Source organism: Morone saxatilis, unplaced genomic scaffold (assembly GCF_004916995.1).
Source record: "Morone saxatilis isolate NCDOM2014 unplaced genomic scaffold, NCSU_SB_2.0 Contig4, whole genome shotgun sequence".
NCBI lineage: Eukaryota > Metazoa > Chordata > Actinopteri > Moronidae > Morone > Morone saxatilis.
Genome location: NW_023339984.1, coordinates 153733 through 153985, shown reverse-complemented (window position 1 = coordinate 153985; position 253 = coordinate 153733). Strand labels below are relative to the sequence as shown.

General features: G+C 38.3%; 1 protein-coding gene across 1 annotated transcript in view; it reads right to left on the bottom strand.

Moving 5' to 3' along the window:
- The window catches only part of muc3a (mucin 3A, cell surface associated), a gene marked incomplete at its 5' end in the record, with an annotated part of 9016 nt that overhangs the window by 3916 nt on the left and 4847 nt on the right, over positions 1 to 253 (bottom strand).

The following is a 253-nucleotide window of genomic DNA, read 5'->3' as shown; positions in this document are numbered from 1 at the left end:
TACCTTCCAATTAGGGGACGACCTACACTGAATATGTCTTTACTCTTAGTTGCTAAAGTACAGGGCAGGGGTGTGTCCAGACTTTCATGACTGGGGTGGCAGTCTTATACACAAACACACCACAAGCTGCAACTTTTTTATAAAAATAACATTTTATCTTATTTGCTGAAACTTGTTGTTGTGTGAAATATATAATATATAGTAATGATATCACGGCTCTTTCTGGTTCAACAGAAGGTCTGTCTCTGTAGGG